The sequence below is a fragment of the Phyllobates terribilis genome, unplaced genomic scaffold (genome assembly GCF_046119375.1).
Source record: "Phyllobates terribilis strain yellow unplaced genomic scaffold, ASM4611937v1 Scaffold_13__5_contigs__length_258822181, whole genome shotgun sequence".
Taxonomy (NCBI): Eukaryota; Metazoa; Chordata; class Amphibia; order Anura; family Dendrobatidae; genus Phyllobates; species Phyllobates terribilis.
The window spans coordinates 48,800,596-48,828,111 of record NW_027362773.1 but is presented as its reverse complement, the minus strand read 5'-3'; the positions used below and the strand labels follow the sequence as shown (position 1 = coordinate 48,828,111).

At 40.0% G+C, this 27,516-nt stretch overlaps 12 non-coding genes across 12 annotated transcripts; all 12 read left to right on the top strand.

The window, feature by feature from the left end:
- The first annotated feature begins 2,922 nt into the window (after positions 1-2,922).
- Positions 2,923-2,994, top strand: TRNAQ-UUG (transfer RNA glutamine (anticodon UUG)). The gene has a single exon. It is a non-coding gene; the product is annotated as a tRNA-Gln (tRNA).
- A 1,708-nt stretch (positions 2,995-4,702) lies between these two features.
- TRNAQ-UUG (transfer RNA glutamine (anticodon UUG)) lies at positions 4,703-4,774 on the top strand. Its single transcript has one exon. It is a non-coding gene; the product is annotated as a tRNA-Gln (tRNA).
- Positions 4,775-6,351: 1,577 nt separating this feature from the next.
- TRNAQ-UUG (transfer RNA glutamine (anticodon UUG)) lies at positions 6,352-6,423 on the top strand. Its single transcript has one exon. It is a non-coding gene; the product is annotated as a tRNA-Gln (tRNA).
- A 1,715-nt stretch (positions 6,424-8,138) lies between these two features.
- On the top strand, positions 8,139-8,210 carry TRNAQ-UUG (transfer RNA glutamine (anticodon UUG)). Its single transcript has one exon. It is a non-coding gene; the product is annotated as a tRNA-Gln (tRNA).
- A 2,749-nt stretch (positions 8,211-10,959) lies between these two features.
- Positions 10,960-11,041, top strand: TRNAS-AGA (transfer RNA serine (anticodon AGA)). The gene has a single exon. It is a non-coding gene; the product is annotated as a tRNA-Ser (tRNA).
- Positions 11,042-13,491: 2,450 nt separating this feature from the next.
- On the top strand, positions 13,492-13,563 carry TRNAQ-UUG (transfer RNA glutamine (anticodon UUG)). The gene has a single exon. It is a non-coding gene; the product is annotated as a tRNA-Gln (tRNA).
- Positions 13,564-16,304: 2,741 nt separating this feature from the next.
- On the top strand, positions 16,305-16,386 carry TRNAS-AGA (transfer RNA serine (anticodon AGA)). The gene has a single exon. It is a non-coding gene; the product is annotated as a tRNA-Ser (tRNA).
- Positions 16,387-17,050: 664 nt separating this feature from the next.
- On the top strand, positions 17,051-17,122 carry TRNAQ-UUG (transfer RNA glutamine (anticodon UUG)). Its single transcript has one exon. It is a non-coding gene; the product is annotated as a tRNA-Gln (tRNA).
- A 2,674-nt stretch (positions 17,123-19,796) lies between these two features.
- On the top strand, positions 19,797-19,878 carry TRNAS-AGA (transfer RNA serine (anticodon AGA)). Its single transcript has one exon. It is a non-coding gene; the product is annotated as a tRNA-Ser (tRNA).
- Positions 19,879-22,328: 2,450 nt separating this feature from the next.
- On the top strand, positions 22,329-22,400 carry TRNAQ-UUG (transfer RNA glutamine (anticodon UUG)). The gene has a single exon. It is a non-coding gene; the product is annotated as a tRNA-Gln (tRNA).
- Positions 22,401-23,361: 961 nt separating this feature from the next.
- Positions 23,362-23,443, top strand: TRNAS-AGA (transfer RNA serine (anticodon AGA)). The gene has a single exon. It is a non-coding gene; the product is annotated as a tRNA-Ser (tRNA).
- Positions 23,444-25,141: 1,698 nt separating this feature from the next.
- On the top strand, positions 25,142-25,223 carry TRNAS-AGA (transfer RNA serine (anticodon AGA)). The gene has a single exon. It is a non-coding gene; the product is annotated as a tRNA-Ser (tRNA).
- The last annotated feature ends 2,293 nt before the right edge of the window (positions 25,224-27,516 follow it).

Sequence of the window (27,516 nt, the reverse complement as noted above, 5' to 3'; positions counted from 1 at the left end):
CCTTGGGACACCCGGAGCCGGACCCTTTTTGGTGGATGCTGGTGGTTGTAGTCTTCGTGGCGGCGACCCAGTTCCGTGGCTCAGGGCGGTCAAACCAGTGGCGGAACTATTTATGTGGTTTTCATGTTTAAATGTCCGACTATGCCACCCGTGGATTGCAGTCAGAGTGAACCGCCGCTACAGGGCAGACCACTGACTCTGGTGTTGTGGGTGCAGCAGAGCGTAGCAAAACTCCCCACGGGAGGAGTATAGCCTCAGGGCAGTTTATGCGGAGGATGGGGGTGATGGTGCAGGGCAGCAGCAGTAACGACACGGAGTCAGTGATGCAGTTCAGGGCCTTTACTCACAGTTCTTATTATCCAGACCATGTCTGCAGGTAACGGCTGCCCACGTCGTACTGTGCTCACCAGGTGAGGGGCTCAGACAACTCCCAGATAACTTTGGAGCACTTCACAGGACCCCCTTTGTGTGTCCTTTGTCTGGCCTTTCTTACCAACACTTCTGTCCGGCTGCCTCGGGCCTCCTCTTGGTAAACTTGGCGCCAGTTTCCCTGACCCTATGTGGTGCATTCCTAGTGGGTGTAGCGAGGGGCTGCGCCACATAAAATGTCAGAGCCTCCGGTTTCTAGCTGAGGGTCGTTTCCTGCCTCCACTAGTTCGGGGACCGGTCTCCCCCTTTGGCCTGACCCCTCCACGCAGGTGGATTCGGGCGTGCGGTGGCGACTCGCCCGTCCGCACCCCTGGGATCCCTTCATTCCTCGTTCCTGGAGCCTTCTCCGCTCCTCTTCCTTACTTCTCCCTCTTCCAGGCCTGGGACTCTGTTACTAGGCCCGCCTCCGGAGCAGAGCTCATGCAGAGCCCCTGCTCCCTGCCACTTCTGCTCAGACTTCTCTGCACTGAACTAAGATGGTGCCCACCTTTTATACTCCCTTCTCAATGCACCCAGGAACTGCTTCCTCCCTCCTTCACTACAGGGTTCCCCTTCCTCAGTGTTCCCTCCCCCCACTCCAGCCAGGGACAGGGACTGTCGTGCCCATCTCAGAGGCATATTGGTCGCTCTGCCCCACGGCAATGTGGTGTAATGCATGCAGGTGTCGGGTCCTGATCCACACTCCGTCCTTACCTGAGAGTGAGATATCACACCTCTGGGTGAGGTGCAATACGTCTGTAGCAACCGAGCCCTCAGGGTGCTACAGTTCCATTTATCTTCAGCCTAGGTGACGTATTGCGATACAGGGCCGTGATTTTGGCTATAAAAGGGTCCCCTAGACCCCTACCCCAAGCTTTTTAAGAGAATCATATATGGCGTGCCAGGAGACTCTATGGAATGCTTTCTCAGCATCCAACGAGAGTATCTAATTACAAATTTTTAACTGCATCTAGCCCAGGAAATACTTTGTGCCTAGTAGCAGTGTCTGCTAGTGAGCGGATTATCCCGGCTGTTAAGCAAGCTGCACCACCTGTAGTTTAGACACTTAATTTTTTCAAAGGAAATGCTTCGGGACCATGGGATACTTAGTGAAGAGCATCAGGAGGCACCCCAAGGCATAGGGGCTGGGACTGGCAGTAGGATGCCTTGCGGTGGACAGCCGAGCTCGATCCTTATAAAAGCTTTTTAACAGCAGCAGCTTTAGTGGACGCTACTGGAGCTGGAATTACCGCGGCTGCTGGCATGAGACTTGCCCTCCAATAGATCCTTGTAAATGGATTTAAAGTGTATTCATTCAAATTAGAGAGACAATTTAAATTAAAAAGCTTAGAGCTGCCTCCACCACAGGGGGGCTCGCTCGACCCACCAGCGGACAGGCACCAGTATTGGGAGAGGGGGGCTGGCCGTCAGGGTTCACCGCGGCTCTGGCACAAACCCGGCGACACGGAGGTGGCAAGGGCAGGAGCGGACTGGCCGTGTCGGCTTCTCACTTTTTGGATTTTAGAAGGGCATGACATGCCTATATCTGTGTCCCCCCCTCCTTTTACTCCTCCACCTCTTTTATTTTCGCATGACTATATGTACTTGTCACTTTTCCATGTGTTAGTTATGTCTTCTGAGCAGTTTGTCAGCTTTTGGACACCTTTGAAGGTGTTTTCTATGTGTTTCTATGTGTTTTTGTTTGCCTGCCATTGGTTTTAACGGTGTTCGAAGGTGTTCGACGAACAGTTCGGCGAACACACGGGTGTTCGACGAACCGAACCGAACTCGAACAATACGGGGGTGGCTCAACACTACTCCCCACACAGGTTTAAATCCTGCCGGCTACATCCATATTCCCAAAACTTTTGACCGATTATTGAAGATCAATTTTCATATTCCCTCATCTATCTCCCAAGACAGTGGTCTGTGCTCTTTGGACTGGGTTTGTAGAACCATACTGACAGCATCTTCGGATCTTCTTTTGATTAGCCTGCCCTGCGTGACATAACGTGCGTCCCGATGCTAAACAAAAGTAGCACCGCGGGTGCCATCAAGTAAGAAGACCTTCTCCCGCTCTTGTCCAGCGGTCGCAGAGCACTATCGTGGCTGATGGACTGGGACATGGGCTTTGATTTCTACAAACACTACTTGAATTATGTCTCGGATGAAAGCTTTTACTACACAATGAATAATCTTTAGCAACTTCTGGATGAACAACTTTCTAACATTATAAGTTTTGCAATTTATTTTTTCTCACCCTTTTTCCAAGTAATAGATGCAACACTCTATTTGCCAGTTTTTATCAACATTTAAAACTCTTCTTGTTGTGATAGCATGGAACTCGAGGCAAACTTGTGAAATAAAAGGATAGTAGATATTAATTTACCATTTTGTATTAGTAGTAGATTTGCACTGCAGCATTAGAGCCTGTTTTCACATCCATTCATGATTTAACATGCTCGTTTCACCCTTTTCTTCAGAAGAAGATCCAGCTAAGTACATTGTCCCTCTAGTTCCATGGTGTAATGGTTAGCACTCTGGACTTTGAATCCAGTGATCTGAGTTCAAATGTCAGTGGAACCTGGGTAGTTCTTTATGAACCACAGGTTTCACTTTTTCCGCTCACATTGTTTCCTCCTATGCCCAAGGTTTACCATATAAAGACAAAGTTAAAATCCACATACAAAAAGCCAAAAAAAAATTGAATATTACTAGAATCCATAAAATGATCACTTTGAATCCTATGGCCAAATTTATCTATTATATAGGATTAGCGAAATTAAAATTGACGTCAGGAAACAAAACTCATACTATTTATGTGACACCAAGCAACCATTCTCTATGACTTGTGTTAATGATCACTTTTTCCAGGTGGGTAAAACTGACATGGATTTCAAGCCAAAATGGCTTCAGGAAACATCAGCATTTTATTTTCCTGAGTCATCTTTTCTCTTGTTTTTCAGCATTTCCTAATGCGGTTTGTAAACATTTTTGGTGGCGTTTTTCTAAGAATTGTTGTGGGCATTTTTTGAGTGCGTTTTTGTGGCTTCTTTTTGTAGCTCACAAAACTCACCAAAAGTCACTCAGGAGCCTTCCAGGGTCTTTCTTACCTTCCCCTTGACTTGCATTATAAGTCTGGAACTCTTCTAAGTGAAAAACACCTGAAGAATGATGTGCTCATTTCAGTTAACCGCTTGCGTTTTTGGCAACTTGATGCGGTTAACAGGTGCTGAAAAGCCTGATCAAGTGAAAAGCAAGTCTTTTTTACATGGAAATTAATATGTTCAGACCTTTGAGCATTTTCAGAGTTTTTTTTCCGGATGTTTTTGTAGTGGACCCAGTTCAAATCCGCCATATGAAGAGGGAAAAGCCATGAACTGCATAAGGTTCTGATTGATGATGACTTTAAATCAGATTTTTACATGTTAGTGAGGACTAGAATTTTGCTTTGCTTTTCTAAGAGTTCATCCAGGGGGATAATCACTGATCTTGATCATGGTGCTTTAAGAAAAGGTGTGGGAAACTCACAAGGATTTCATGTCTGAGTAGTCGTGGCCGAGTGGTTAAGGCGATGGACTAGAAATCCATTGGGGTCTCACGGCGCAGGTACAAATCATGCCGGCTACGTCCATGTTCCCATAACTTTTGACAGATTATTGAAGATCAATTTTCATATTCCCTCGTCTCTCTCCCAAGACAGTGGTCTGTGATCTTTGGACTTGGTTTGTAGAACCATACTGACAGCATCTTCGGATCTTCTTTTGATTAGCCTGCCCTGCGCGACATAACATGCGTCCCGATGCTAAACAAAAGTAGCACCGCGGGTACCATCAAGTAAGAAGATCTTCTCCCGCTCTTGTCCAGCGGCCGCAGAGCACTATCGTGGCTGATGGACTGGGACATGGGCTTTGATTTCTGCAAACTCTACTTGAATTATGTCTCGGATGAAAGCTTTTACTACACAATGAATAATCTTTAGCAACTTCTGGATGAACAGCTTTCTAACATTATAAGTTTTGCAATTTATTTTTTCTCCCCCTTTTCCCAAGTAATAGATGCAACACTCTATTTGCCAGTTTTTATCAACATTTAAAACTCTCCTTGTTGTGATAGGGTGGAACTCGAGGCAAACTTGTGAAATAAAAGGATAGTAGATATTAATTTACCATTTTGTATTAGTAGTAGATTTGCACTGCAGCATTAGAGCCTGTTTTCACATCCATTCATGATTTAACATGCTCGTTTCACCCTTTTCTTCAGAAGAAGATCTAGCTAAATACATTGTCCCTCTGGTTCCATGGTGTAATGGTTAGCACTCTGGACTTTGAATCCAGTGATCTGAGTCCAAATCTCAGTTGAACCTGGGTAGTTCTTTATAAAACGCAGGTTTCACTTTTTCCGCTCACATTGTGTCCTCCTATGCCCAAGGTTTACCATATAAAGACAAAGTTAAAATCCACATACAAAAAGCCGAAAAAAAATTGAATATTACTAGAATCCATAAAATGATCACTTTGAATCCTATGGCCAAATTTATCTATTATATAGGATTAGCGAAATTAAAATTGACGTCAGGAAACAAAACTCATACTATTTATGTGACACCAAGCAACCATTCTCTATGACTTTGTAAACATTTTTGGTGGCGTTTTTCTAAGAATTGTTGTGGGCATCTTTTGAGTGCGTTTTTGTGGCTTATTTTTGTAGCTCACAAAACTCACCAAAAGTCACTCAGGAGCCTTCCAGGGGTCTTTCTTACCTTCCCATTGACTTGCATTATAAGTCTGGAACTCTTCTAAGTGAAAAACACCTGAAGAATGATGTGCTCATTTCAGTTAACCGCTTGCGTTTTTGGCAACTTGATGCGGTTAAAAGGTGCTGAAAAGCCTGATCAAGTGAAAAGCAAGTCTTTTTTACATGGAAATTAATATGTTCAGACCTTTGAGCATTTTCAGAGTTTTTTTTCAGGATGTTTTTGTAGTGGACCCAGTTCAGTTCCGCCTTATGAAGAGGGAAAAGCCATGAACTGTACAAGGTTCTAATTGATGATGAGTTCAAATCAGATTTTTACATTTTAGTGAGGCCTAGAATTTTGCTTTGCTTTTCTAAGATGTCTTCCAGAGGGATAATCACTGATCTTGATCATGGTGCTTTAAGAAAAAGCATGTGAAACTCACAAAGATTTCATGTCTGAGTAGACGTGGCCGAGTGGTTAAGGCAAAGGACTAGAAATCGCTTGGGGTCTCCCCACACAGGTTTAAATCCTGCCGGCTACGTCCATATTCCCAAAACTTTTGACCGATTATTGAAGATCAATTTTCATATTCTATCATCTATCTCCCAAGACAGTGGTCTGTGATCTTTGGACTTGGTTTGTAGAACCATACTGACAGCATCTTCGGATCTTCTTTTGATTAGCCTGCCCTGCGCGACATAACGTGCGTCCCGATGCTAAACAAAAGTAGCACCGCGGGTGCCATCAAGTAAGAAGATCTTCTCCCGCTCTTGTCCAGCGGCCGCAGAGCACTATCGTGGCTGATGGACTGGGACATGGGCTTTGATTTCTACAAACTCTACTTGAATTATGTCTCGGATGAAAGCTTTTACTACACAATGAATAATCTTTAGCAACTTCTGGATGAACAGCTTTCTAACATTATGAGTTTTGCAATTTATTTTTTCTCACCCTTTTCCCAAGTAATAGATGCAACACTCTATTTGCCAGTTTTTATCAACATTTAAAACTCTCCTTGTTGTGATAGCGTGGAACTCGAGGCAAACTTGTGAAATAAAAGGATAGTAGATATTAATTTACCATTTTGTATTAGTAGTAGATTTGCACTGCAGCATTAGAGCCTGTTTTCACATCCATTCATGATTTAACATGCTCGTTTCACCCTTTTCTTCAGAAGAAGATCCAGCTAAGTACATTGCCCCTCTGATTCCATGGTGCAATGGTTAGCACTCTGGACTTTGAATCCAGTGATCTGAGTTCAAATCTCAGTGGAACCTGGGTAATTCTTCATGAAACACAGGTTTCTCTTTTTTCGCTCACACTGTCTCCTCCTATGCAGAAGGATTAACATATAAAGACAAAGTTAAAATCCACATACCAAAAGCCAAAAAAAACTTGAATATTACAAGGATCAATAAAATGATCACTTTGAATCCTATGGCCAAAGTTATCTTTTATATAGGATTAGCGAAATTAAAATTGACATCAGGAAACAAAACTCATACTATTTATGTGACACCAAGCCACCATTCTCTATGACTTGTGTTAATGATCACATGACACTTTTTCTAGGTGGGTAAAACTGACATGGATTTCAAGCCAAAATGGCTTCAGGAAACATCAGCATTTTATTTTCCTGAGTCATCTTTTCTCTTGTTTTTCAGCATTTCCTAATGCGGTTTGTAAACATTTTTGGTGGCGTTATTCTAAGAATTGTTTTGGGCATCTTTTGAGTGCGTTTTTGTGGCGTCTTTTTGTGGCTCACAAAACTCACCAAAAGTCACTCAGGAGCCTTCCAGGGGTCTTTCTTACCTTCCCCTTGACTTGCATTATAAGTCTGGAACTCTTCTAAGTGAAAAACACCTGAAGAATGATGTGCTCATTTAAGTTAACCGCTTGCATTTTTGGCAACTTGATGCGGTTAAAAGGTGCTGAAAAGCCTGATCAAGTGAAAAGCAAGTCTTTTTTACATGAAATTAATATGTTCAGACCTTTGAGCATTTTCAGAGTTTTTTTTCAGGATGTTTTTGTAGTGGACCCAGTTCAGATCCGCCTTATGAAGAGGGAAAAGCCATGAACTGTACAAGATTCTAATTGATGATGAGTTCAAATCAGATTTTTACATGTTAGTGAGGCCTAGAATTTTGCTTTGCTTTTCTAAGATGTCTTCCAGAGGGATAATCACTGATCTTGATCATGGTGCTTTAAGAAAAGGTATGTGAAACTCAAAAAGATTTCATGTCTGAGTAGATGTGGCCGAGTGGTTAAGGCGATGGACTAGAAATCGCTTGGGGTCTCCCCACACAGGTTTAAATCCTGCCGGCTACATCCATGTTCCCAAAAGTTTTGACCGATTATTGAAGATCAATTTTCATATTCCCTCATCTATCTCCCAAGACAGTGGTCTGTGCTCTTTGGACTGGGTTTGTAGAACCATACTGACAGCATCTTCGGATCTTCTTTTGATTAGCCTGCCCTGCGCGACATAACGTACATCCCGATGCTAAACAAAAGTAGCACCGCGGGTGCCATCAAGTAAGAAGATCTTCTCCCACTCTTGTCCAGCGGTCGCAGAGCACTATCGTGGCTGATGTACTGGGACATGGGCTTTGATTTCTACAAACTCTACTTGAATTATGTCTCGGATGAAAGCTTTTACTACACAATGAATAATCTTTAGCAACTTCTGGATGAACAGATTTCTAACATTATAAGTTTTGCAATTTATTTTTTCTCACCCTTTTCCCAAGTAATAGATGCAACACTCTATTTGCCAGTTTTTATCAACATTTAAAACTCTCCTTGTTGTGATAGCGTGGAACTCGAGGCAAAATTGTGAAATAAAAGGATAGTAGATATTAATTTACCATTTTGTATTAGTAGTAGATTTGCACTGCAGCATTAGAGCCTGTTTTCACATCCATTCATGATTTAACATGCTCGTTTCACCCTTTTCTTCACAAGAAGATCAAGCTAAGTACATTGCCCATCTGATTCCATGGTGTAATGGTTAGCACTCTGGACTTTGAATCCGGTGAGCTGAGTTCAAATCTCAGTGGAACCTGGGTAATTCTTCATGAAACACAGGTTTCTCTTTTTTCGCTCACACTGTGTCCTCCTATGCAGAAGGTTTAACATATAAAGACAAAGTTAAAATCCACATACCAAAAGCCAAAAAAAACTTGAATATTACAAGGATCCATAAAATAATAACTTTGAATTCTATGGCCAAAGTTATCTATTATATAGGATTAGCGAAATTAAAATTGACGTCAGGAAACAAAACTCATACTATTTATGTGACACCAAGCCACCATTCTCTATGACTTGTGTTAATGATCACATGACACTTTTTCCAGGTGGGTAAAACTGACATGGATTTCAAGCCAAAATGGCTTCAGGAAACATCAGCATTTTATTTTCCTGAGTCATCATTTCTCTTGTTTTTCAGCATTTCCTAATGCGGTTTGTAAACATTTTTGGTGGCGTTATTCTAAGAATTGTTTTGGGCATCTTTTGAGTGCGTTTTTGTGGCATCTTTTTGTGGCTCACAAAACTCACCAAAAGTCACTCAGGAGCCTTCCAGGGGTCTTTCTTACCTTCCCCTTGACTTGCATTAAAAGTCTGGAAATCTTCTAAGTGAAAAACACCTGAAGAATGATGTGCTCATTTTAGTTAACCGCTTGCATTTTTGGCAACTTGATGCGGTTAAAAGGTGCTGAAAAGCCTGATCAAGTGAAAAACAAGTCTTTTTTACATGAAATTAATATGTTCAGACCTTTGAACATTTTCAGAGTTTTTTTTCAGGATGTTTTTGTAGTGGACGGAGTTCAGATCCGCCTTATGAAGAGGGAAAAGCCATGAACTGTACAAGGTTCTAATTGATGATGAGTTCAAATCAGATTTTCACATGTTAGTGAGGCCTAGAATTTTGCTTTGCTTTTCTAAGATGTCTTCCAGAGGGATAATCACTGATCTTGATCATGGTGCTTTAAGAAAAGGTATGTGAAACTTACAAAGATTTCATGTCTGAGTAGATGTGGCCGAGTGGTTAAGGCGATGGACTAGAAATTGCTTGGGGTCTCCCCACACAGGTTTAAATCCTGCCAGCTACATCCATGTTCCCAAAACTTTTGACCGATTATTGAAGATCAATTTTCATATTCCCTCATCTATCTCCCAAGACAGTGGTCTGTGCTCTTTGGACTGGGTTTGTAGTACCATACTGACATCATCTTCAGATCTTCTTTTGATTAGCCTGCCCTGCGCGACATAACGTGCGTCCCGATGCTAAACAAAAGTAGCACAGCGGGTGCCATCAAGTAAGAAGACCTTCTCCCGCTCTTGTCCAGCGGTCGCAGAGCACTATCGTGGCTGATGGACTGGGACATGGGCTTTGATTTCTGCAAACTCTACTTGAATTATGTCTCGGATGAAAGCTTTTACTACACAATGAATAATCTTTAGCAACTTCTGGATGAACAGCTTTCTAACATTATAAGTTTTGCAATTTATTTTTTCTCCCCCTTTTCCCAAGTAATAGATGCAACACTCTATTTGCCAGTTTTTATCAACATTTAAAACTCTCCTTGTTGTGATAGCGTGGAACTCGAGGCAAACTTGTGAAATAAAAGGATAGTAGATATTAATTTACCATTTTGTATTAGTAGTAGATTTGCACTGCAGCATTAGAGCCTGTTTTCACATCCATTCATGATTTAACATGCTCGTTTCACCCTTTTCTTCACAAGAAGATCCAGCTAAGTACATTGTCCCTCTGGTTCCATGGTGTAATGGTTAGCACTCTGGACTTTGAACCTAGTGATCTGAGTTCAAATCTCAGTGCAACCTGAGTAGTTCTTTATGAAACGCAGGTTTCACTTTTTCCGCTCACATTGTGTCCTCCTATGCCCAAGGTTTACCATATAAAGACAAAGTTAAAATCCACATACAAAAAGCCGAAAAAAAATTGAATATTACTAGAATCCATAAAATGATCACTTTGAATCCTATGGCCAAATTTATCTATTATATAGGATTAGCGAAATTAAAATTGACGTCAGGAAACAAAACTCATACTATTTATGTGACACCAAGCAACCATTCTCTATGACTTGTGTTAATGATCACTTTTTCCAGGTGGGTAAAACTGACATGGATTTCAAGCCAAAATGGCTTCAGGAAACATCAGCATTTTATTTTCCTGAGTCATCTTTTCTCTTGTTTTTCAGCATTTCCTAATGCGGTTTGTAAACATTTTTGGTGGCGTTTTTCTAAGAATTGTTGTGGGCATCTTTTGAGTGCGTTTTTGTGGCTTATTTTTGTAGCTCACAAAACTCACCAAAAGTCTCTCAGGAGCCTTCAGGGGTCTTTCTTACCTTCCCATTGACTTGCATTATAAGTCTGGAACTCTTCTAAGTGAAAAACACCTGAAGAATGATGTGCTCATTTCAGTTAACCGCTTGCGTTTTTGGCAACTTGATGCGGTTAAAAGGTGCTGAAAAGCCTGATCAAGTGAAAAGCAAGTCTTTTTTACATGGAAATTAATATGTTCAGACCTTTGAGCATTTTCAGAGTTTTTTTTCAGGATGTTTTTGTAGTGGACCCAGTTCAGTTCCGCCTTATGAAGAGGGAAAAGCCATGAACTGTACAAGGTTCTAATTGATGATGAGTTCAAAACAGATTTTTACATTTTAGTGAGGCCTAGAATTTTGCTTTGCTTTTCTAAGATGTCTTCCAGGGGGATAATCACTGATCTTGATCATGGTGCTTTAAGAAAAGGTGTGGGAAACTCACAAGGATTTCATGTCTGAGTAGTCGTGGCCGAGTGGTTAAGGCGATGGACTAGAAATCCATTGGGGTCTCCCCTCGCAGGTTCAAATCCTGCCGGTTACTACCATGTTCTCATAACTTTTGACAGATTATTGAAGATCAATTTTCATATTCCCTCGTCTCTCTCCCAAGACAGTGGTCTGTGATCTTTGGACTTGGTTTGTAGAACAATACTGACAGCATCTTCGGATCTTCTTTTGATTATCCTGCCCTGCGCGACATAACGTGCGTCCCGATGCTAAACAAAAGTAGCACCGCGGGTGCCATCAAGTAAGAAGATCTTCTCCCGCTCTTGTTCAGCGGCCGCAGAGCACTATCGTGGCTGATGGACTGGGACATGGGCTTTGATTTCTGCAAACTCTACTTGAATTATATCTCGGATGAAAGCTTTTACTACACAATGAATAATCTTTAGCAACTTCTGGATGAACAGCTTTCTAACATTATAAGTTTTGCAATTTATTTTTTCTCACCCTTTTCCCAAGTAATAGATGCAACACTCTATTTGCCAGTTTTTATCAACATTTAAAACTCTCCTTGTTGTGATAGGGTGGAACTCGAGGCAAACTTGTGAAATAAAAGGATAGTAGATATTAATTTACCATTTTGTATTAGTAGTAGATTTGCACTGCAGCATTAGAGCCTGTTTTCACATCCATTCATGATTTAACATGCTCGTTTCACCCTTTTCTTCAGAAGAAGATCCAGCTAAGTACATTGCCCATCTGATTTCATGGTGTAATGGTTAGCACTCTGGACTTTGAATCCGGTGAGCTGAGTTCAAATCTCAGTGGAACCTGGGTAATTCTTCATGAAACACAGGTTTCTATTTTTTCCGCTCACACTGTGTCCTCCTATGCAGAAGGTTTAACATATAAAGACAAAGTTAAAATCCACATACCAAAAGCCAAAAAAAACTTGAATATTACAAGGATCCATAAAATAATAACTTTGAATCCTATGGCCAAAGTTATCTATTATATAGGATTAGCGAAATTAAAATTGACGTCAGGAAACAAAACTCATACTATTTATGTGACACCAAGCCACCATTCTCTATGACTTGTGTTAATGATCACATGACACTTTTTCAAGGTGGGTAAAACTGACATGGATTTCAAGCCAAAATGGCTTCAGGAAACATCAGCATTTTATTTTCCTGAGTCATCATTTCTCTTGTTTTTCAGCATTTCCTAATGCGGTTTGTAAACATTTTTGGTGGCGTTATTCTAAGAATTGTTTTGGGCATCTTTTGAGTGCGTTTTTGTGGCATCTTTTTGTGGCTCACAAAACTCACCAAAAGTCACTCAGGAGCCTTCCAGGGGTCTTTCTTACCTTCCCCTTGACTTGCATTAAAAGTCTGGAAATCTTCTAAGTGAAAAACACCTGAAGAATGATGTGCTCATTTTAGTTAACCGCTTGCATTTTTGGCAACTTGATGCGGTTAAAAGGTGCTGAAAAGCCTGATCAAGTGAAAAACAAGTCTTTTTTACATGAAATTAATATGTTCAGACCTTTGAACATTTTCAGAGTTTTTTTCAGGATGTTTTTGTAGTGGACCCAGTTCACATCCGCCTTATGAAGAGGGAAAAGCCATGAACTGTACAAGGTTCTAATTGATGATGAGTTCAAATCAGATTTTTACATGTTAGTGAGGCCTAGAATTTTGCTTTGCTTTTCTAAGATGTCTTCCAGAGGGATAATCACTGATCTTGATCATGGTGCTTTAAGAAAAGGTATGTGAAACTTACAAAGATTTCATGGCTGAGTAGATGTGGCCGAGTGGTTAAGGCGATGGACTAGAAATCGCTTGGGGTCTCCCCACACAGGTTTAAATCCTGCCGGCTACATCTATGTTCCCAAAATTTTGACCGATTATTGAAGATCAATTTTCATATTCCCTCATCTATCTCCCAAGACAGTGGTCTGTGTTTTTTGGACTTGGTTTGTAGAACCATACTGACAGCATCTTCGGATCTTCTTTTGATTAGCCTGCCCTGCGCGACATAACGTGCATCCCGATGCTAAACAAAAGTAGCACCGCGGGTGCCATCAAGTAAGAAGACCTTCTCCCACTCTTGTCCAGCAGGCGCAGAGCACTATCGTGGCTGATGTACTGGGACATGGGCTTTGATTTCTACAAACTCTACTTGAATTATGTCTCGGATGAAAGCTTTTACTACACAATGAATAATCTTTAGCAACTTCTGGATGAACAGATTTCTAACATTATAAGTTTTGCAATTTATTTTTTCTCACCCTTTTCCCAAGTAATAGATGCAACACTCTATTTGCCAGTTTTTATCAACATTTAAAACTCTCCTTGTTGTGATAGCGTGGAACTCGAGGCAAAATTGAGAAATAAAAGGATAGTAGATATTAATTTACCATTTTGTATTAGTAGTAGATTTGCACTGCAGCATTAGAGCCTGTTTTCACATCCATTCATGATTTAACATGCTCGTTTCACCCTTTTCTTCACAAGAAGATCCAGCTAAGTACTTGGTCCCTCTGGTTCCATGGTGTAATGGTTAGCACTCTGGACTTTGAATCCAGTGATCTGAGTTCAAATTTCAGTGGATCCTGGGTAATTCTTCATGAAACGCAGGTTTCACTATTTCCGCTCACACTGTGTCCTCCCATGCCCAAGGTTTACCATATAAAGACAACGTTAAAATCCACATACCAAAAGCCCAAAAAAAATTGAATATTACTAGGATCCATAAAATGATCACTTTGAATCCTATAGCCAAACTTATCTATTATATAGGATTAGCGAAATTAAAATTGACGTCAGGAAACAAAACTCATACTATTTATGTGACACCAAGCAACCATTCTCTATGACTTGTGTTAATGATCACTTTTTCCAGGTGGGTAAAACTGACATGGATTTCAAGCCAAAATGGCTTCAAGAAACATCAGCATTTTATTTACCTGAGTCATCTTTTCTCTTGTTTTTCAGCATTTCCTAATGCGGTTTGTAAACATTTTTGGTGGCGTTTTTCTAAGAATTGTTTTGGGCATCTTTTGATTGCGTTTTTGTGGCTTCTTTTTGTAGCTCACAAAACTCACCAAAAGTCACTCAGGAATCTCCAGGGGTCTTTCTTACCTTCCCCTTGACTTGCATTATAAATATGGAACTCTTCTAAGTGAAAAACACCTGAAGAAAGATGTGCTCATTTCAGTTAACCGCTTGGCGTTTTTGGCAACTTGATGCGGTTAAAAGGTGCTCAAAAGCCTGAACATATGAAAAGCAAGTCTCTTTTACATAGAAATTAATATGTTCAGACCTTTGAGCATTTTCAAATTTTTTTTCAGGATGTTTTGTAGTGGACCCAGTTCAAATCCGCCTTATGAAGAGGGAAAAGCCATGAACTGCACAAGGTTCTGATTGATGATGATTTTAAATCTGATTTTTACATGTTAGTGAGGCCTAGAATTTTGCTTTGCTTTTCTAAGAGTTCATCCGGGGGGATAATCACTGATCTTGATCATGGTGCTTTAAGAAAAGGTGTGGGAAACTCGCAAGGATGTCATGTCTGAGTAGTCATGACCGAGTGGTTAAGGCGATGGACTAGAAATCCATTGGGGTCTCCCCGCGCAGGTTCAGATCCTGCCGGCTACGTCCATGTTCCCATAACTTTTGACAGATTATTGAAAATCAATTTTCATATTCCCTCGTCTATCTCCCAAGACAGTGGTCTGTGATCTTTGGACTTGGTTTGTAGAACCATACTGACAGCATCTTCGGATCCTCTTTTGATTAGCCTGCCCTGCGCGACATAACGTGCGTCCCGATGCTAAACAAAAGTAGCACCGCGGGTGCCATCAAGTAAGAAGATCTTCTCCCGCTCTTGTCCAGCGGCCGCAGAGCACTATCGTGGCTGATGGACTGGGACATGGGCTTTGATTTCTGCAAACTCTACTTGAATTATGTCTCGGATGAAAGCTTTTACTACACAATGAATAATCTTTAGCAACTTCTGGATGAACAGTTTTCTAACATTATAAGTTTTGCAATTTATTTTTTCTCACCCTTTTCCCAAGTAATAGATGCAACACTCTATTTGCCAGTTTTTATCAACATTTAAAACTCTCCTTGTTGTGATAGCGTGGAACTCGAGGCAAACTTGTGAAATAAAAGGATAGTAGATATTAATTTACCATTTTGAATTAGTAGTAGATTTGCACTGCAGCATTAGAGCCTGTTTTCACATCCATTCATGATTTAACATGCTCGTTTCACCCTTTTCTTCACAAGAAGATCCAGCTAAGTACATTTTCCCTCTGGTTCCATGGTGTAATGGTTAGCACTCTGGACTTTGAACCTAGTGATCTGAGTTCAAATCTCAGTGCAACCTGAGTAGTTCTTTATGAAACGCAGGTTTCACTTTTTCCGCTCACATTGTGTCCTCCTATGCCCAAGGTTTACCATATAAAGACAAAGTTAAAATCCACATACAAAAAGCCGAAAAAAAATTGAATATTACTAGAATCCATAAAATGATCACTTTGAATCCTATGGCCAAATTTATCTATTATATAGGATTAGCGAAATTAAAATTGACGTCAGGAAACAAAACTCATACTATTTATGTGACACCAAGCAACCATTCTCTATGACTTGTGTTAATGATCACTTTTTCCAGGTGGGTAAAACTGACATGGATTTCAAGCCAAAATGGCTTCAGGAAACATCAGCATTTTATTTTCCTGAGTCATCTTTTCTCTTGTTTTTCAGCATTTCCTAATGCGGTTTGTAAACATTTTTGGTGGCGTTTTTCTAAGAATTGTTGTGGGCATCTTTTGAGTGCGTTTTTGTGGCTTATTTTTGTAGCTCACAAAACTCACCAAAAGTCTCTCAGGAGCCTTCAGGGGTCTTTCTTACGTTCCCATTGACTTGCATTATAAGTCTGGAACTCTTCTAAGTGAAAAACACCTGAAGAATGATGTGCTCATTTCAGTTAACCGCTTGCGTTTTTGGCAACTTGATGCGGTTAAAAGGTGCTGAAAAGCCTGATCAAGTGAAAAGCAAGTCTTTTTTACATGGAAATTAATATGTTCAGACCTTTGAGCATTTTCAGAGTTTTTTTTCAGGATGTTTTTGTAGTGGACCCAGTTCAGTTCCGCCTTATGAAGAGGGAAAAGCCATGAACTGTACAAGGTTCTAATTGATGATGAGTTCAAAACAGATTTTTACATTTTAGTGAGGCCTAGAATTTTGCTTTGCTTTTCTAAGATGTCTTCCAGGGGGATAATCACTGATCTTGATCATGGTGCTTTAAGAAAAGGTGTGGGAAACTCACAAGGATTTCATGTCTGAGTAGTCGTGGCCGAGTGGTTAAGGCGATGGACTAGAAATCCATTGGGGTCTCCCCTCGCAGGTTCAAATCCTGCCGGTTACTACCATGTTCTCATAACTTTTGACAGATTATTGAAGATCAATTTTCATATTCCCTCGTCTCTCTCCCAAGACAGTGGTCTGTGATCTTTGGACTTGGTTTGTAGAACAATACTGACAGCATCTTCGGATCTTCTTTTGATTAGCCTGCCCTGCGCGACATAACGTACATCCCGATGCTAAACAAAAGTAGCACCGCGGGTGCCATCAAGTAAGAAGATCTTCTCCCACTCTTGTCCAGCGGTCGCAGAGCACTATCGTGGCTGATGTACTGGGACATGGGCTTTGATTTCTACAAACTCTACTTGAATTATGTCTCGGATGAAAGCTTTTACTACACAATGAATAATCTTTAGCAACTTCTGGATGAACAGATTTCTAACATTATAAGTTTTGCAATTTATTTTTTCTCACCCTTTTCCCAAGTAATAGATGCAACACTCTATTTGCCAGTTTTTATCAACATTTAAAACTCTCCTTGTTGTGATAGCGTGGAACTCGAGGCAAAATTGTGAAATAAAAGGATAGTAGATATTAATTTACCATTTTGTATTAGTAGTAGATTTGCACTGCAGCATTAGAGCCTGTTTTCACATCCATTCATGATTTAACATGCTCGTTTCACCCTTTTCTTCACAAGAAGATCAAGCTAAGTTCATTGCCCATCTGATTCCATGGTGTAATGGTTAGCACTCTGGACTTTGAATCCGGTGAGCTGAGTTCAAATCTCAGTGGAACCTGGGTAATTCTTCATGAAACACAGGTTTCTCTTTTTTCACTCACACTGTGTCCTCCTATGCAGAAGGTTTAACATATAAAGACAAAGTTAAAATCCACATACCAAAAGCCAAAAAAAACTTGAATATTACAAGGATCCATAAAATAATAACTTTGAATTCTATGGCCAAAGTTATCTATTATATAGGATTAGCGAAATTAAAATTGACGTCAGGAAACAAAACTCATACTATTTATGTGACACCAAGCCACCATTCTCTATGACTTGTGTTAATGATCACATGACACTTTTTCCAGGTGGGTAAAACTGACATGGATTTCAAGCCAAAATGGCTTCAGGAAACATCAGCATTTTATTTTCCTGAGTCATCATTTCTCTTGTTTTTCAGCATTTCCTAATGCGGTTTGTAAACATTTTTGGTGGCGTTATTCTAAGAATTGTTTTGGGCATCTTTTGAGTGCGTTTTTGTGGCATCTTTTTGTGGCTCACAAAACTCACCAAAAGTCACTCAGGAGCCTTCCAGGGGTCTTTCTTACCTTCCCCTTGACTTGCATTAAAAGTCTGGAAATTTTCTAAGTGAAAAACACCTGAAGAATGATGTGCTCATTTTAGTTAACCGCTTGCATTTTTGGCAACTTGATGCGGTTAAAAGGTGCTGAAAAGCCTGATCAAGTGAAAAACAAGTCTTTTTTACATGAAATTAATATGTTCAGACCTTTGAACATTTTCAGAGTTTTTTTTCAGGATGTTTTTGTAGTGGACGGAGTTCAGATCCGCCTTATGAAGAGGGAAAAGCCATGAACTGTACAAGGTTCTAATTGATGATGAGTTCAAATCAGATTTTCACATGTTAGTGAGGCCTAGAATTTTGCTTTGCTTTTCTAAGATGTCTTCCAGAGGGATAATCACTGATCTTGATCATGGTGCTTTAAGAAAAGGTATGTGAAACTTACAAAGATTTCATGTCTGAGTAGATGTGGCCGAGTGGTTAAGGCGATGGACTAGAAATTGCTTGGGGTCTCCCCACACAGGTTTAAATCCTGCCAGCTACATCCATGTTCCCAAAACTTTTGACCGATTATTGAAGATCAATTTTCATATTCCCTCATCTATCTCCCAAGACAGTGGTCTGTGCTCTTTGGACTGGGTTTGTAGTACCATACTGACATCATCTTCAGATCTTCTTTTGATTAGCCTGCCCTGCGCGACATAACGTGCGTCCCGATGCTAAACAAAAGTAGCACAGCGGGTGCCATCAAGTAAGAAGACCTTCTCCCGCTCTTGTCCAGCGGTCGCAGAGCACTATCGTGGCTGATGGACTGGGACATGGGCTTTGATTTCTGCAAACTCTACTTGAATTATGTCTCGGATGAAAGCTTTTACTACACAATGAATAATCTTTAGCAACTTCTGGATGAACAGCTTTCTAACATTATAAGTTTTGCAATTTATTTTTTCTCCCCCTTTTCCCAAGTAATAGATGCAACACTCTATTTGCCAGTTTTTATCAACATTTAAAACTCTCCTTGTTGTGATAGCGTGGAACTCGAGGCAAACTTGTGAAATAAAAGGATAGTAGATATTAATTTACCATTTTGTATTAGTAGTAGATTTGCACTGCAGCATTAGAGCCTGTTTTCACATCCATTCATGATTTAACATGCTCGTTTCACCCTTTTCTTCACAAGAAGATCCAGCTAAGTACATTGTCCCTCTGGTTCCATGGTGTAATGCAGGTTTCACTTTTTCCGCTCACATTGTGTCCTCCTATGCCCAAGGTTTACCATATAAAGACAAAGTTAAAATCCACATACAAAAAGCCGAAAAAAAATTGAATATTACTAGAATCCATAAAATGATCACTTTGAATCCTATGGCCAAATTTATCTATTATATAGGATTAGCGAAATTAAAATTGACGTCAGGAAACAAAACTCATACTATTTATGTGACACCAAGCAACCATTCTCTATGACTTGTGTTAATGATCACTTTTTCCAGGTGGGTAAAACTGACATGGATTTCAAGCCAAAATGGCTTCAGGAAACATCAGCATTTTATTTTCCTGAGTCATCTTTTCTCTTGTTTTTCAGCATTTCCTAATGCGGTTTGTAAACATTTTTGGTGGCGTTTTTCTAAGAATTGTTGTGGGCATCTTTTGAGTGCGTTTTTGTGGCTTATTTTTGTAGCTCACAAAACTCACCAAAAGTCTCTCAGGAGCCTTCAGGGGTCTTTCTTACCTTCCCATTGACTTGCATTATAAGTCTGGAACTCTTCTAAGTGAAAAACACCTGAAGAATGATGTGCTCATTTCAGTTAACCGCTTGCGTTTTTGGCAACTTGATGCGGTTAAAAGGTGCTGAAAAGCCTGATCAAGTGAAAAGCAAGTCTTTTTTACATGGAAATTAATATGTTCAGACCTTTGAGCATTTTCAGAGTTTTTTTTCAGGATGTTTTTGTAGTGGACCCAGTTCAGTTCCGCCTTATGAAGAGGGAAAAGCCATGAACTGTACAAGGTTCTAATTGATGATGAGTTCAAAACAGATTTTTACATTTTAGTGAGGCCTAGAATTTTGCTTTGCTTTTCTAAGATGTCTTCCAGGGGGATAATCACTGATCTTGATCATGGTGCTTTAAGAAAAGGTGTGGGAAACTCACAAGGATTTCATGTCTGAGTAGTCGTGGCCGAGTGGTTAAGGCGATGGACTAGAAATCCATTGGGGTCTCCCCTCGCAGGTTCAAATCCTGCCGGTTACTACCATGTTCTCATAACTTTTGACAGATTATTGAAGATCAATTTTCATATTCCCTCGTCTCTCTCCCAAGACAGTGGTCTGTGATCTTTGGACTTGGTTTGTAGAACAATACTGACAGCATCTTCGGATCTTCTTTTGATTATCCTGCCCTGCGCGACATAACGTGCGTCCCGATGCTAAACAAAAGTAGCACCGCGGGTGCCATCAAGTAAGAAGATCTTCTCCCGCTCTTGTTCAGCGGCCGCAGAGCACTATCGTGGCTGATGGACTGGGACATGGGCTTTGATTTCTGCAAACTCTACTTGAATTATATCTCGGATGAAAGCTTTTACTACACAATGAATAATCTTTAGCAACTTCTGGATGAACAGCTTTCTAACATTATAAGTTTTGCAATTTATTTTTTCTCACCCTTTTCCCAAGTAATAGATGCAACACTCTATTTGCCAGTTTTTATCAACATTTAAAACTCTCCTTGTTGTGATAGGGTGGAACTCGAGGCAAACTTGTGAAATAAAAGGATAGTAGATATTAATTTACCATTTTGTATTAGTAGTAGATTTGCACTGCAGCATTAGAGCCTGTTTTCACATCCATTCATGATTTAACATGCTCGTTTCACCCTTTTCTTCAGAAGAAGATCCAGCTAAGTACATTGCCCATCTGATTTCATGGTGTAATGGTTAGCACTCTGGACTTTGAATCCGGTGAGCTGAGTTCAAATCTCAGTGGAACCTGGGTAATTCTTCATGAAACACAGGTTTCTATTTTTTCCGCTCACACTGTGTCCTCCTATGCAGAAGGTTTAACATATAAAGACAAAGTTAAAATCCACATACCAAAAGCCAAAAAAAACTTGAATATTACAAGGATCCATAAAATAATAACTTTGAATCCTATGGCCAAAGTTATCTATTATATAGGATTAGCGAAATTAAAATTGACGTCAGGAAACAAAACTCATACTATTTATGTGACACCAAGCCACCATTCTCTATGACTTGTGTTAATGATCACATGACACTTTTTCAAGGTGGGTAAAACTGACATGGATTTCAAGCCAAAATGGCTTCAGGAAACATCAGCATTTTATTTTCCTGAGTCATCATTTCTCTTGTTTTTCAGCATTTCCTAATGCGGTTTGTAAACATTTTTGGTGGCGTTATTCTAAGAATTGTTTTGGGCATCTTTTGAGTGCGTTTTTGTGGCATCTTTTTGTGGCTCACAAAACTCACCAAAAGTCACTCAGGAGCCTTCCAGGGGTCTTTCTTACCTTCCCCTTGACTTGCATTAAAAGTCTGGAAATCTTCTAAGTGAAAAACACCTGAAGAATGATGTGCTCATTTTAGTTAACCGCTTGCATTTTTGGCAACTTGATGCGGTTAAAAGGTGCTGAAAAGCCTGATCAAGTGAAAAACAAGTCTTTTTTACATGAAATTAATATGTTCAGACCTTTGAACATTTTCAGAGTTTTTTTCAGGATGTTTTTGTAGTGGACCCAGTTCACATCCGCCTTATGAAGAGGGAAAAGCCATGAACTGTACAAGGTTCTAATTGATGATGAGTTCAAATCAGATTTTTACATGTTAGTGAGGCCTAGAATTTTGCTTTGCTTTTCTAAGATGTCTTCCAGAGGGATAATCACTGATCTTGATCATGGTGCTTTAAGAAAAGGTATGTGAAACTTACAAAGATTTCATGGCTGAGTAGATGTGGCCGAGTGGTTAAGGCGATGGACTAGAAATCGCTTGGGGTCTCCCCACACAGGTTTAAATCCTGCCGGCTACATCTATGTTCCCAAAATTTTGACCGATTATTGAAGATCAATTTTCATATTCCCTCATCTATCTCCCAAGACAGTGGTCTGTGTTTTTTGGACTTGGTTTGTAGAACCATACTGACAGCATCTTCGGATCTTCTTTTGATTAGCCTGCCCTGCGCGACATAACGTGCATCCCGATGCTAAACAAAAGTAGCACCGCGGGTGCCATCAAGTAAGAAGACCTTCTCCCACTCTTGTCCAGCAGGCGCAGAGCACTATCGTGGCTGATGTACTGGGACATGGGCTTTGATTTCTACAAACTCTACTTGAATTATGTCTCGGATGAAAGCTTTTACTACACAATGAATAATCTTTAGCAACTTCTGGATGAACAGATTTCTAACATTATAAGTTTTGCAATTTATTTTTTCTCACCCTTTTCCCAAGTAATAGATGCAACACTCTATTTGCCAGTTTTTATCAACATTTAAAACTCTCCTTGTTGTGATAGCGTGGAACTCGAGGCAAAATTGAGAAATAAAAGGATAGTAGATATTAATTTACCATTTTGTATTAGTAGTAGATTTGCACTGCAGCATTAGAGCCTGTTTTCACATCCATTCATGATTTAACATGCTCGTTTCACCCTTTTCTTCACAAGAAGATCCAGCTAAGTACTTGGTCCCTCTGGTTCCATGGTGTAATGGTTAGCACTCTGGACTTTGAATCCAGTGATCTGAGTTCAAATTTCAGTGGATCCTGGGTAATTCTTCATGAAACGCAGGTTTCACTATTTCCGCTCACACTGTGTCCTCCTATGCCCAAGGTTTACCATATAAAGACAACGTTAAAATCCACATACCAAAAGCCCAAAAAAAATTGAATATTACTAGGATCCATAAAATGATCACTTTGAATCCTATAGCCAAACTTATCTATTATATAGGATTAGCGAAATTAAAATTGACGTCAGGAAACAAAACTCATACTATTTATGTGACACCAAGCAACCATTCTCTATGACTTGTGTTAATGATCACTTTTTCCAGGTGGGTAAAACTGACATGGATTTCAAGCCAAAATGGCTTCAAGAAACATCAGCATTTTATTTACCTGAGTCATCTTTTCTCTTGTTTTTCAGCATTTCCTAATGCGGTTTGTAAACATTTTTGGTGGCGTTTTTCTAAGAATTGTTTTGGGCATCTTTTGATTGCGTTTTTGTGGCTTCTTTTTGTAGCTCACAAAACTCACCAAAAGTCACTCAGGAATCTCCAGGGGTCTTTCTTACCTTCCCCTTGACTTGCATTATAAGTATGGAACTCTTCTAAGTGAAAAACACCTGAAGAAAGATGTGCTCATTTCAGTTAACCGCTTGGCGTTTTTGGCAACTTGATGCGGTTAAAAGGTGCTCAAAAGCCTGAACATATGAAAAGCAAGTCTCTTTTACATAGAAATTAATATGTTCAGACCTTTGAGCATTTTCAAATTTTTTTTCAGGATGTTTTGTAGTGGACCCAGTTCAAATCCGCCTTATGAAGAGGGAAAAGCCATGAACTGCACAAGGTTCTGATTGATGATGATTTTAAATCAGATTTTTACATGTTAGTGAGGCCTAGAATTTTGCTTTGCTTTTCTAAGAGTTCATCCGGGGGGATAATCACTGATCTTGATCATGGTGCTTTAAGAAAAGGTGTGGGAAACTCGCAAGGATGTCATGTCTGAGTAGTCGTGACCGAGTGGTTAAGGCGATGGACTAGAAATCCATTGGGGTCTCCCCGCGCAGGTTCAGATCCTGCCGGCTACGTCCATGTTCCCATAACTTTTGACAGATTATTGAAAATCAATTTTCATATTCCCTCGTCTATCTCCCAAGACAGTGGTCTGTGATCTTTGGACTTGGTTTGTAGAACCATACTGACAGCATCTTCGGATCCTCTTTTGATTAGCCTGCCCTGCGCGACATAACGTGCGTCCCGATGCTAAACAAAAGTAGCACCGCGGGTGCCATCAAGTAAGAAGATCTTCTCCCGCTCTTGTCCAGAGGCCGCAGAGCACTATCGTGGCTGATGGACTGGGACATGGGCTTTGATTTCTGCAAACTCTACTTGAATTATGTCTCGGATGAAAGCTTTTACTACACAATGAATAATCTTTAGCAACTTCTGGATGAACAGTTTTCTAACATTATAAGTTTTGCAATTTATTTTTTCTCACCCTTTTCCCAAGTAATAGATGCAACACTCTATTTGCCAGTTTTTATCAACATTTAAAACTCTCCTTGTTGTGATAGCGTGGAACTCGAGGCAAACTTGTGAAATAAAAGGATAGTAGATATTAATTTACCATTTTGAATTAGTAGTAGATTTGCACTGCAGCATTAGAGCCTGTTTTCACATCCATTCATGATTTAACTTGCTCGTTTCACCCTTTTCTTCACAAGAAGATCCAGCTAAGTACATTTTCCCTCTGGTTCCATGGTGTAATGGTTAGCACTCTGGACTTTGAACCTAGTGATCTGAGTTCAAATCTCAGTGCAACCTGAGTAGTTCTTTATGAAACGCAGGTTTCACTTTTTCCGCTCACATTGTGTCCTCCTATGCCCAAGGTTTACCATATAAAGACAAAGTTAAAATCCACATACAAAAAGCCGAAAAAAAATTGAATATTACTAGAATCCATAAAATGATCACTTTGAATCCTATGGCCAAATTTATCTATTATATAGGATTAGCGAAATTAAAATTGACGTCAGGAAACAAAACTCATACTATTTATGTGACACCAAGCAACCATTCTCTATGACTTGTGTTAATGATCACTTTTTCCAGGTGGGTAAAACTGACATGGATTTCAAGCCAAAATGGCTTCAGGAAACATCAGCATTTTATTTTCCTGAGTCATCTTTTCTCTTGTTTTTCAGCATTTCCTAATGCGGTTTGTAAACATTTTTGGTGGCGTTTTTCTAAGAATTGTTGTGGGCATCTTTTGAGTGCGTTTTTGTGGCTTATTTTTGTAGCTCACAAAACTCACCAAAAGTCTCTCAGGAGCCTTCAGGGGTCTTTCTTACGTTCCCATTGACTTGCATTATAAGTCTGGAACTCTTCTAAGTGAAAAACACCTGAAGAATGATGTGCTCATTTCAGTTAACCGCTTGCGTTTTTGGCAACTTGATGCGGTTAAAAGGTGCTGAAAAGCCTGATCAAGTGAAAAGCAAGTCTTTTTTACATGGAAATTAATATGTTCAGACCTTTGAGCATTTTCAGAGTTTTTTTTCAGGATGTTTTTGTAGTGGACCCAGTTCAGTTCCGCCTTATGAAGAGGGAAAAGCCATGAACTGTACAAGGTTCTAATTGATGATGAGTTCAAAACAGATTTTTACATTTTAGTGAGGCCTAGAATTTTGCTTTGCTTTTCTAAGATGTCTTCCAGGGGGATAATCACTGATCTTGATCATGGTGCTTTAAGAAAAGGTGTGGGAAACTCACAAGGATTTCATGTCTGAATAGTCGTGGCCGAGTGGTTAAGGCGATGGACTAGAAATCCATTGGGGTCTCCCCTCGCAGGTTCAAATCCTGCCGGTTACTACCATGTTCTCATAACTTTTGACAGATTATTGAAGATCAATTTTCATATTCCCTCGTCTCTCTCCCAAGACAGTGGTCTGTGATCTTTGGACTTGGTTTGTAGAACAATACTGACAGCATCTTCGGATCTTCTTTTGATTATCCTGCCCTGCGCGACATAACGTGCGTCCCGATGCTAAACAAAAGTAGCACCGCGGGTGCCATCAAGTAAGAAGATCTTCTACCGCTCTTGTTCAGCGGCCGCAGAGCACTATCGTGGCTGATGGACTGGGACATGGGCTTTGATTTCTGCAAACTCTACTTGAATTATATCTCGGATGAAAGCTTTTACTACACAATGAATAATCTTTAGCAACTTCTGGATGAACAGCTTTCTAACATTATAAGTTTTGCAATTTATTTTTTCTCACCCTTTTCCCAAGTAATAGATGCAACACTCTATTTGCCAGTTTTTATCAACATTTAAAACTCTCCTTGTTGTGATAGCGTGGAACTCGAGGCAAACTTGTGAAATAAAAGGATAGTAGATATTAATTTATCATTTTGTATTAGTAGTAGATTTGCACTGCAGCATTAGAGCCTGTTTTCACATCCATTCATGATTTAACATGCTCGTTTCACCCTTTTCTTCAGAAGAAGATCCAGCTAAGTACATTGCCCATCTGATTTCATGGTGTAATGGTTAGCACTCTGGACTTTGAATCCGGTGAGCTGAGTTCAAATCTCAGTGGAACCTGGGTAATTCTTCATGAAACACAGGTTTCTATTTTTTCCGCTCACACTGTGTCCTCCTATGCAGAAGGTTTAACATATAAAGACAAAGTTAAAATCCACATACCAAAAGCCAAAAAAAACTTGAATATTACAAGGATCCATAAAATAATAACTTTGAATCCTATGGCCAAAGTTATCTATTATATAGGATTAGCGAAATTAAAATTGACGTCAGGAAACAAAACTCATACTATTTATGTGACACCAAGCCACCATTCTCTATGACTTGTGTTAATGATCACATGACACTTTTTCAAGGTGGGTAAAACTGACATGGATTTCAAGCCAAAATGGCTTCAGGAAACATCAGCATTTTATTTTCCTGAGTCATCATTTCTCTTGTTTTTCAGCATTTCCTAATGCGGTTTGTAAACATTTTTGGTGGCGTTATTCTAAGAATTGTTTTGGGCATCTTTTGAGTGCGTTTTTGTGGCATCTTTTTGTGGCTCACAAAACTCACCAAAAGTCACTCAGGAGCCTTCCAGGGGTCTTTCTTACCTTCCCCTTGACTTGCATTAAAAGTCTGGAAATCTTCTAAGTGAAAAACACCTGAAGAATGATGTGCTCATTTTAGTTAACCGCTTGCATTTTTGGCAACTTGATGCGGTTAAAAGGTGCTGAAAAGCCTGATCAAGTGAAAAACAAGTCTTTTTTACATGAAATTAATATGTTCAGACCTTTGAACATTTTCAGAGTTTTTTTCAGGATGTTTTTGTAGTGGACCCAGTTCACATCCGCCTTATGAAGAGGGAAAAGCCATGAACTGTACAAGGTTCTAATTGATGATGAGTTCAAATCAGATTTTTACATGTTAGTGAGGCCTAGAATTTTGCTTTGCTTTTCTAAGATGTCTTCCAGAGGGATAATCACTGATCTTGATCATGGTGCTTTAAGAAAAGGTATGTGAAACTTACAAAGATTTCATGTCTGAGTAGATGTGGCTGAGTGGTTAAGGCGATGGACTAGAAATCGCTTGGGGTCTCCCTACACAGGTTTAAATCCTACCGGCTACATCCATGTTCCCAAAATTTTGACCGATTATTGAAGATCAATTTTCATATTCCCTCATCTATCTCCCAAGACAGTGGTCTGTGCTCTTTGGACTGGGTTTGTAGAACCATACTGACAGCATCTTCGGATCTTCTTTTGATTAGCCTGCCCTGCGCGACATAACGTGCATCCCGATGCTAAACAAAAGTAGCACCGCGGGTGCCATCAAGTAAGAAGACCTTCTCCCACTCTTGTCCAGCAGGCGCAGAGCACTATCGTGGCTGATGTACTGGGACATGGGCTTTGATTTCTACAAACTCTACTTGAATTATGTCTCGGATGAAAGCTTTTACTACACAATGAATAATCTTTAGCAACTTCTGGATGAACAACTTTCTAACATTATAAGTTTTGCAATTTATTTTTTCTCACCCTTTTCCCAAGTAATAGATGCAACACTCTATTTGCCAGTTTTTATCAACATTTAAAACTCTCCTTGTTGTGATAGCGTGGAACTCGAGGCAAAATT